Genomic DNA, 9903 nt, shown 5'->3' on the forward strand with positions numbered 1-9903 from the left:
TTATTAGTCTATTGCCATTGTATAGTGATTTGACATTAAAGCATGAGTCACGATTAAATTGCCATTTTTTGATATTATCAATTAACTATCAGAAAATGTGTTGTTTCATAGATTATTAGGACTACAAATGGATAGAGTTTTAAATCAATTTTATCACATTTAAGTGTGCAATAACTAAATGGATTGCAGCAATAGGTTTGTGGCAGGTTAATTCACAGTGCCCCTACGCTGTATGCCAATCAAACCATGACGAGTGTCTTCAGGTTCCCTGGAATTACACTGCCACCATGACCACAGCTCCATGTGTTGCTGTATTGCTGTGCCTGCAGAAAAGGAAAGGTGGGGCCTTCCTCTCCGTCAGAGCTCTCTACTATACAGTAGACTTTAGACCCCTATAAAGATGTTTCTGTGAGCCTGTTGAATTCCCCTAAGAGCTACACTATATATACAAAAGTCTGTGGACACACCTTCAAATTAGTGGATTCAACCGGTTAACTATAAGTGTTGTTATTGTGAAGTGGAAACATCTAGGAGCAACAACGGCTCAGCCGCGAAGTGGTAGGTCACACAAGCTAACAGAACAGGACCGCTGAGTGCTGAAGCGCGTAGTGCATAAAACACGTCTGTCCTCGGTTGCAGCACTCACCACGGGGGCAAAGGAAGCAATGTCAGCACAACAACTGTTCGTCGGGAGCTCAATGAAATGGATTTCCATAGCCGAGCAGCCACACACAAGACTAAGATCGCAATGCGCAATGTCAAGCGTCGGCTGGTGTAGTGTAAATCTCGCCACCATTGGACTCTGGAGCAGTGGAAATGCGTTCTCTAGAGTGATGAATCACGCTTCACCATCTGGCAGTCCAATGGACAAATCTGGGTTTGTTGAATGCCAGGAGAACACTACCTGCATAAATTCATAGTGCCAACAGTAAAGTTTGGTTGAGGAGGAATAATGGTCTGGGGCTGTTTTCATAGGTTAGTCCTCTTAGTTCCAGTGAAGGGAAAATCTTAACACTACAGCATACAATGACATTCTAGACGATTCTGTGCTTCCAACTTCCAACAACAATTTGGGGAAGGCCCTTTCCGGTTTCAGCATGACAATTTCCCCGTGCACAAAGCGAGGTACATACAGAAGTTGTCAAAGATCGGTGTGGAAGAACTTGACTGGCCTACACAGAGCCATGACCTCAACTCTGTCAAACACCTTTGGGATGAATTGGAACTCCCACAGCGAGCCAGGCCTAATCGCACAAAATCAGTGCCTGACCTCACTAATGCTTGTGTGGCTGAATGGAAGCAAGTCCCTGCAGCAATGTTCCAACACCTAGTGGAAAGCCTTCCCAAAAGAGTGGAGGCTGTTATAGCACCAAAGGATGGACCCACTTCATATTAATGCCCAAGATTTTGGAATGAGAAGTTCGACGAACAGGAGTCCACATACTTTTGATCATGTAGTGTATGTTACGACTAATCACACATGTCCAGACAGGGGGATAAGTAAACTGTTAATCAAAATATACATGTTGATATTAGTTGTCAGGGGTCTTTATTTCAACATTATTCTGTTTGTATTTCTAATACCTTTTAAGACTTTTTATGCTAGATGTTTTTCTAAGGCGTCTTTTCCATCTGTTTGAACAGAAATCAAAGCCTTTGCTTATTCTTTTTTTTAGGATGGAAAATGGTAGAAACTTTACTTTACTGTGCTCTACTGTGCTGTCCAAACTTGTGAAACATGATTGGTCCAGATTTGGTCCGTTCCAGACTGGACTGGACGTTGAAATCAAGGCCAGGGCGGACTGACCAAATTTCAACTACTTTTCGACTTCCATGGATATCTGGTGTCGGTCAGTGCTCAGTGGGTAAGGAGAGAGAGAGGGAGGGGTTGTCTAGACTGTTTTCACACTTGCTTTGACCACCAGAGGACAGTAACATGAAGAAAACAGGATCTTAATTTGAGCCAGTTTGCCACAGCAGTTCAATAATCCTGCAGCAACAGGAAATGTGAATTATTATGTGGATTATAATTAATGAAATACGCAATATCTTCCTTTGCATAATTCCATTACTGATTTTAATTTACAGATTTGGTAAGAGAATTTGAGTTTTAATCACTTCATATTTCATAAACCAATTAGTAAAATCAGTAAAAACACTATAACTAATTATTATTTGTTACTTTTGTGAACTTGTATTATCCTCCCACCTCACGAGGGAGAGAAATAAACACATTTTCGATTTCAGTAATTGCTTTCAAAGACATTGGGAAGTAGCCTAAGTATTTGCATATATATATATATATATTTTTTTTTTAAACACAAGTAGTTTAATGTTGGAATGTATTTGGAAATACACTTGGAAAGTATTGGCATGCACTGTATATGAAAATACCCAACACTCCCATGCATTTGAACCCATGTTTGTTTGGTGTTTACAATATTGTATTTGGAATATTTTTTAAACAGTAGGCTTTTTATAGGACATTATTTGAAAATACTTTCAAATACTTACAACAGAAGTAGTTGATTCTGTACATATTATTTGAAAAAACGGAAATACACAGAAAGTATGTATTTAAATAACAAATAATAAAATACACATGTATTTGGTCTGCATCTAATATAGAACTAACTATGCATGTGTTATTTGTTATCCAATATTTTTTAATTTGTTTTTATCTTCATGGAGACATTGGTTGAGTAGGTTCTGGAGAAGCAGTCAAACATGACACAACCCAGTCATCATGTTGACACAAGCACTAGTCATAGCATCGTGTGGTCATAGACTGTGATACAAAAAACAAAAACGAAACTCCTGAAACTCAGAAACTCATGTTATCTGTGTGCATTCCCCTGGCCTACTCCCATTACTCAGAGACTTCTTTCCCCCATCCACCCTTAACTGTGTGATATGGATTCTACCAGGCTGATATGGATGGAAATACTATACTCCCTTGTCTTTCTGCATTAGGCAAGATGGACTAAGGATTGTTATCTAGTATAATTGCTAACACTGTAGGGCTTGCACTTCCTTGAAATCAGTTATTTTTTATGACTGAGAACATCATTCAACCATTTGCTCTCTGACTTTTGACAATGGGTTAGATTCACTGTTCACTTTTCTCACAGGGCTACCTACATTCTGTAATATAATAAAAGGCCCAAAATGTCTCAAATCTGCCGCCATGTGGTTGTAGTCAGCACACATTCAAGTATTTACCAGAATCTTTGTCATACATTCTAAACACTACTGAGCATGTTCCATCTATAAAATAAATATGTGACATGTCAGCAGATAGCTCAAACCTAAAGGAATGTTCTCCACATTCTACAGATAATCAATATTCAAAAAACACATAAAACAGTCATACAAATGTGATACCTTCCTACCTTCTAAGTCAACTGTTCTATTTGATGAACTTTCCAAACGTTAAAATCTTCACACAGACTGGTTAGGCTATGAAAGTGAATAACTTGCAGCTATAATAATTCCCTCTGTGCATTCTGTAACCCCACACCCCACAATGCCTTTGTGATGTTTGAAGTAGATTCGATTGGACTGTGGTTTAATGTGTGATATATTGTAAGGAAATATGTACTACTGTTGCAAGACAGTAACTTCCTGCTGTGGACAAGGCATTAGGAAACATAAAACCATTATAAAAATAACCCAAAGCAACTCTGTGCAAGCCACAATGGCCCAGTGCACTTTGTTTCAGCTGTCTACTTTATAAACTTCACAAAACCATTACTCAGAAAAAAAAATATTATATGACCCAACCATAATAGACTCATTCTATTTGGAAAAATTGGAAAGAGTATGGCACTCATTATATTATATTTTAAGGCTGCTTACCAGATAACTCTCCAGTTGAGGAACTTTCTGTCTGCCTGCACCAATTTTGCATACAGTGCAATCTTTATTCTAAATGTACAGTCTTCTTTATGCGCACACCATGCAGTGACAATAAAGATTATTCTCAAACATCATGCAAGGTTATGATGATGACGTCTGTCCCCTCCAACCTCCCACGCTCCACCCCTTTCCATCAATCATTATGAAGTCCTTAATTTCACCCACCTTCTTTTAGTGCTTTGGTCACGGCAGCGATATTGACATATCATTATGGGTGAAAGATCAACTAATGTTAACTATGGACAGTGGTGTAAAGTACTTAAGTAAAAATACTTTAAAGTACTAATTTAGTAGTTGTTTTGGGTATCTGTACTTTACTATTAATATTTTTACAACTTTTACTTTTACTTCACTACATTCCTAAAGAAAGTAATGCACTTTTTACCCCATACAAATGATTTATACTTTTACTTTTAATACTTAAATATATTTGAGCAATTACTCTTACTTTCGATACTTAAGCATATTTAAAGCCAAATACTTTTAGACTTACTTACTTACTCAAGTAGTGTTTTACTGGTTGATTTTCAATTTTACTTGAGTAATTTTCTATTAAGATATCTTTACTTGTTTTTGTTTACTTTGCTCACATTGAAATGAATGTCTTATTAGTATTGCATGTAATAATGCAAGAAACTGACCCTGTATTCAATTTGTGGCACAGATAACTCTAGTGACCACAGACCTGAAGGTCACCTGACTGTGGCAGAGTTTCAGCCATACAGGAAGAATCTCCTACTGAGTTAGTAACCTCATGTTTTATACTCTATTGTACACATTTAGCTAATTTAGCTAGCTCAACAAATAGATGTCTCCCTTCCTTAGATAATAATGAAATTGATGAGAGCCATGTCAACATTGTGGTCATTGATGAGCTCCATGAGAAGCTTGGTCCTGCTGTGAGTACCTAACCCACACAATCACTGTTTCATTTCACTTTGCCCCCTGTGTGTACGCTTCACTTTACATAGCCTATTAGCATACAGACATGGATAACATCCCTGAAGAAAATGAAGCTGTAATGAGTCTAAGGAGGTGTGTGCCCTTTGTCCTGTGGGTGTCAGGAGTGATCTCTAGTACCTTGCTTGATCATGCTCTCTCCACCTAGATGATGCACATCCGGAAGCAGCAGGTGATCGAGATAGGAGCAGACGGGGTTGGAACGTTCCAGCACGAGAGAGTCTGTTGGCTGCAGGTGAGGAAAGAGAGACAGAGCTCTTAAGTAATCCTACCTAGGCTTTTGGATATGAATATGTTCATCATTTTCTATTTCACGTTATCTATTACTTGTCTTGAATGGACATTTGAACTGCTGAACTATATCCAATCTCCTTTGTAGATTGCCACTAAGAACAAGGTGTACCTCTTTGACATCCTGATGCTTGAAGCCCGGGCCTTCAAGAACAGCCTGTCCATGATCCTGGAAAATAACCACATTTTAAAGGTGAGTAATATAGACAGGATATTATTATATTAATCCATTTGACTTCTACCTTATGTAATTTCACCTCTGTCTGTGTATTTATCTTATTCAGGTCACCTATAGCTGCCAGAGGATTGCCGAATGTCTGAGGGCTCAGTTTGGAGTGAATCTCACCAATGTCTTTGACACGCAGGTACTGTATTGTAGAAAATGTATGATCCTAGAGTGTGCAGCTGAAGCTTTGTTGTTGTTCTATGAATGTATTCTTACTGCCCTGTAGGCATAGACCGAGTGTTACCCTCCCAGCCTTATCACTGTGATGTGTTTGGGTTATTTCTCCATAGGTGGCAGATATCCTGTGCTTCTATACAGAGACAGGTGGCTTCCTGCTAGCAGGTGGTGAGCCTACATCTGAAGATGCCCTCATCACGACTCTCCTCTCTCAAGATCAAGTCTCTGCTCACCAAGGTACATAAAGCAGGGAACATAGCACAAAAGTATGGATGTGGTCTGTGTGTGTGTGTATCTGCATTGTAAGACTTGATTTTGTGTGTCTGTACTAGAGGTCGATCGATTAATCGTAATGGCCGATTAATTAGGGCCAATTTCAAGTTTTCATAACAATCTGTAATCGGCATTTTTGGACACCGATTATGGCCGATTACATTGCACTCCACGAGGAGACTGCGTGGCAGGCTGACTACCTGTTATGCGAGTGCAGCAAGGAGCCAAGGTAAGGTGCTAGCTAGCATTAAACTTACCTTATAAAAAACAATCAATCTTCACATAATCACTAGTTAACTACACATGGTTGATGATATTACTAGTTTATCTAGCTTGTCCTGCGTTGCATATATTCGATGCGGTGCCTGTTCATTTATCATTGAATCACAGTCTACTTCGCCAAACGGGTGATTTAACAAGCGCATTCGTGAAAAAAGCACTGTTGTTGCACCAATGTGTACCTAACCATAAACATCAATGCCTTTCTTAAAATCAATACACAAGTATATATTTTTAAACCTGCATAGTTAGTTAATATTGCCCGCTAACATGAATTTCTTTTAACTAGGGAAATGTTGTCACTTCTCTTGTGTTCTGTACAAGCAGAGTCAGGGTATATGCAGCAGTTTGGGCCGCCTGACTCGTTGCGAACTGTGTGAAGACCATTTCTTCCTAACAAAGACCGTAATTCATTTGCCAGAATTGTACATAATTATGACAAAACATTGAAGGCAATACTTAGACTTAGGGACGCCACCCGTTCGATAAAATACGGAACGGTTCCGTATTTCACTGAAATAATAAACGTTTAGTTTTCGAAATAATAGTTTCCGGATTGGACCATATTAATGACCTTTTTGTGTGTTGTGTTATTATATTATAATTAAGTCTATGATTTGATAGAGCAGTCTGACTGAGGGGTGGTAGGCAGCAGCAGGCTCATAAGCATTCATTCAAACAGCACTTTCCTGCATTTGCCAGCAGCTCTTCGCTGTGCTTCAAACATTGCGCTGTTTATGACTTCAAGCCTATCAACTCCCGAGATTAGGCTGGCAATACTAAAGTACGTATTAGAACATCCAATAGGCAAAGGTATATGAAATACAAATGGTATAGAGAGAAATAGTCCTATAATAACTACAACCTAAAACTTCTTACCTGGGAATATTGAAGACTCATGTTAAAAAAGGAACCACCAGTTTTCATATGTTCTCATGTTCTGAGCAAGCAACTTAAACGTTAGCTTTTTTACATGGCACATATTGCACTTTTTCTTCTCCAACACTTTGTTTTTGCAGTATTTAAACCAAATTGAACATGTTTCATTATTTACTTGAGACTAAATTGATTTTATTGATGTCTTGTATTAAGTTCAAACAAGTGTTCATTCATTATTGTTGTAATTGTCATTATTACAAATATATTTAAAAAATCGTCTGATTAATCGGTATCGGCTTTTTTTGGTCCTCCAATAATCGGTATCGGCGTTGAAAAATCATAGTCGGTCGACCTCTAGTCTGTACTATACTTGTAGGAGGACAAAGAGGTATGGTACATGCGTCCCTGCCCTGTGTCCCTGCTGAAGGTCATGGCCCTGTCGGTGATCCATCTGCAGCCTCTGAGGCTGGCTGACTACACAGGCCTGGTGGACTCCTACCTTAGCAGCAGTCATGAGGAACCTGTCCACACCAAGTCAATGAGCTACACACACATGACCCAACACACAACCGGACAGATAAATAAAGGACTTACATCCTCAAACATCATACTCATTACTGTACACAGGCCAAATGGCAATGTTGACGGAAAACATTGTAATAGAGTTAGTGACATAAAAATAATAGATCTCAATGACAGTTATTATCTGAGATATACATGTCCCAGTGTGTTGAGATGATATAGATGCTTATGTGCTGCTTTGTGTATCTGTCTACAGAGCAGTGTTCTGGAGCTGCCTAGGGAGCTGCGGGAGTTGAAGCACATGCGGCAGGAGTGGGCCATCGACCGTTACCCTGTCTCTGAGCAGGGCCTGCTGGAGCGCTCCAACCCCAGACCCCTACCCCCATCACAGGATGGGCAGGGCCAGAACATAGCCACCCAAAGACAACCTGACCCCCCTGTCCCCACAGCAGAGGAGCCTGTAGCCCCAGGACCAGTACCAGGGCTGCAGGCCCCAGCAGAGCAGAGACCCCTGTCCCAGTAATACCCTGTGGGCATCTGACCTCCATGCTATGCCCAGTGCCCTGACCCCAGAGGTCAAGCAGAGCTCCAGGAAACAGCCATCTGGAGTCGTCAGCCCAGTGGCTCCATCAGGATCAGGAGAACCAGGACTCATGGAGATAGTGATGGTCACAATGTCAGGCAGAGGGAGGTCTCTGATGAAAGATGCAGCACCACCAACCCTCCCTGCCTTCCCTCCCTGCCTTCCTCTTCCTGGGAAGAGGCCTGGTTTTCCCGATACCAGCGGCCCAGGTCCCTAAGGAGAGCCCCAGGGTTCTAAAGACCCAGGCCCCAGTGGGGAGGGTAGAGGTGCCTGTCCACCCAGGCCCAAGACTCAGCCCAGTACAGTGAGCTGTGCCCCAGCAGGCTGCCCTTTCTACTGCCATGCCTGAAAACATCCCTGGGGCAGAGAGAGGCCTCTTCATCCAGAAACCCCAAGGTCTCACCTCTCCTCTCAGTATCTCCTTCATTTCCTTTAGAAAGACTTAAGAGGACCACCTATGGTTGTGAAGGGTTGGTTGAAAATTACTTGTGTAATTGTTTATTCTACAAAGACCACTAGATGGCAGTAAATTGTCCATTTTGTTTGCAAATGTAAATTGCATCAATGTTTGGGGGGAAACAGTCATGTTTCAGTTAAATGGTTTTCTATTTCAAATGGAAAAACAACAGTAGATTCACATCAAATTAAAATCGGATGAGAGATATTTTGAAAATTCTGTATCATGGCGACTAGTTTACCTTGTGTACATGGCTTAATTTGAGTACATTTTTTTGTTATTCAAATTGCTGTTCACACTTGTTACAAATGTAAATTAAACACCAGTTCAATACTCTGCTTATTGTGATTCTGTGTTTCTCTCTTTCTGGCCTGATTTGCGTGAGTAATGGTACATTCTGAATATGTTAATTGCAGTCATTTCACTTGGTAATAGGGTCCTCGGAGTACAGTGATATTCTGCTGGGTTACAGCCCAATAATGTCCAACTAATTCCTTTGATATGACTACATGCAGTGGTACTTCACCCATCAATGCATTCCAGCCGTCGAGGAAGACCATGTATGCAGCACTGGCAGAATTATTCTAAATGTTTCTTCAAAGGAAACCTCATTATCAGTTAATTGTGGAAATAAAACTCATTTTTATGGTGTTAATCACACATTTTTGTTCTCCTGAAAAGTCCAATGGGAAGTTGTGTTGGGACATGTTAGAACAAAACACCCAAAAGCTAAATGCATTTAGCTTGTGATGATTAATTACCTAGAAACTTGGCTTCTTGGCTGCTATTAATTGAGGCTGAAAGCTAAGGAAAGCATTGATGGATTTGCTGTTAATTGAGGGAAAACATTGTTTATGGAAGGTTCCTTTGATTACAGATGACTGGAAAACCATTAGAGTTGGCACGGAATGAATGCAGGACGTTGACATTATTAAATTGATATTGCCTGTCTGCAGCACTAATCACTCAAGAAGTTCAGATGGTGATGATCACAAGTACCCAACACCTGCCATGTTTTACACAGCAAACAAAGCCTTGTCTTATCAATCTACTATCGGTTTCCTGAATAAGGATCCTGCAATGCGGATATTACACAGATGTTCCACAAACAGCCTCTTTGAATGAATTTTCGGAGGTACGGTTTGGGAACAAAACAGGATATTAAGACAAAACAATGTGTTCAAACAGCAGCAGGGTGCGCGGTACAAATGGGGCCCTCATTAATCACATCTTATTGCCATGGCTATCTAGATATAGCAGCTTGGGCCTGTGCCAGGACCCCTTATTGAAAGCATGAAACAGATAAAGTAGGCTTTTAATTAACTAGAAGGGAGCATA

The 9903-nt window shown here is 40.3% G+C and overlaps 1 pseudogene; it reads left to right on the forward strand.

Annotated features, from left to right (window-relative positions):
- Positions 1 to 287: 287 nt before the first annotated feature.
- LOC139374495 (piRNA biogenesis protein EXD1-like) lies at positions 288 to 8554 on the forward strand (annotated as a pseudogene).
- Positions 8555 to 9903: the final 1349 nt, after the last annotated feature.

This window comes from Oncorhynchus clarkii, chromosome 19 (assembly GCF_045791955.1).
Source record: "Oncorhynchus clarkii lewisi isolate Uvic-CL-2024 chromosome 19, UVic_Ocla_1.0, whole genome shotgun sequence".
NCBI lineage: Eukaryota > Metazoa > Chordata > Actinopteri > Salmoniformes > Salmonidae > Oncorhynchus > Oncorhynchus clarkii.